Raw genomic sequence first — 1,202 nt, 5'->3', positions numbered from 1 at the left:
GAAAAGGAGGAAGAGAAAGAGAGAAGAAAAGGAAAGAGAGAAAAAAGGGAGGAAGGAAGGAGAAAGGAGAGAGGAACAATTGAGTAAAAAAAAAAAAGATGGGCTTATAGCTTAAGAGGAGAACATAGCAGAAGAAAGTCATTGTTTTAAAAAAGATTTACATAAGGAAAAAAACCAAATATTTTGAGATAACTTCTGCTTGATACTTGTAATAAAATTTGGGAAATATAGACCTTCAAGATTAAGACATTAAATGTAATATATAACAACAATGTCCACCGTGGACCCAGAAAATATCTCCCTTCCTCTCTTAGCTCTAATCAGAATCAATCACTCCTAACACTCTGCCCTCAAAGCACTTTGTCCCCTGCTCAAGCCAATCATGGAGTACCTTACCTTCTGCTTTCTTTTATGGTCAAGGAGTTCCTGACATATTGTGATCTCTTTGAAGGAGAACCTATACCTAGTAAAATTCCTTGTCTGGTCTACCACGACAAGATCTGAACTCCTTTTTGGTACTAAAATGCCACCCAGAAACAGAATGCTCCCTGTCACTAGTATTGAGAAAATGTAGTGGAGATGGAGATGGGGCACAATTCTGGTATTTGCTCAGTCCTGGGCAATGACACCATGAGCTGGTGAGCTGGAGACAAGAGCACCTGGCCCCAGGTACAGGGCAATGACTCCTCTCTTGGTGTTGTCAGTTATCACCTGTGGAGAGCACACAGGTGAGCAGGGCTTTTTTGGCACTAAGGAATTTAGTGTTCCAGCACACACTTGAACTTTCTCTTGTCTTCTCCAAGTGAAGTTTCCCTACGTTGCCTTGGAGAGTCCTTACTACTCTGGTTTCTCACATAGGTATTTAGATGAAGCTTTCAGAGAATCTGCCAAATGGCAGTAGGATTCAGGAGGAGGATGGGGTGGGCAGGGGGTCCTAATAGCAGGAGGAGCCACATTCCAAAATCAAGGGGGCCAGGGAGGAGCAAGCACAAAAGAAGCAGCCAGCATTTGCCTACCTTCAAAATGGGTCTCCTGGTCTGGCCTCTAATGTTTCATGCACATTAATCAATTACTTTCTTTAGTATCTTCTGGCATGGTGCTACCTAACCACTAGCAAGTCAACTATGGCCTTTGAACAATTGTTAAAAAGTATCATCAGGCTGAGATAACCTTTCCTGTTAACAGTTCCATCCCTCCACCCT

Source organism: Nycticebus coucang, chromosome 3, assembly GCF_027406575.1.
Source record: "Nycticebus coucang isolate mNycCou1 chromosome 3, mNycCou1.pri, whole genome shotgun sequence".
Taxonomy (NCBI): Eukaryota; Metazoa; Chordata; class Mammalia; order Primates; family Lorisidae; genus Nycticebus; species Nycticebus coucang.
Note: the sequence above shows the minus strand (reverse complement) of the source record.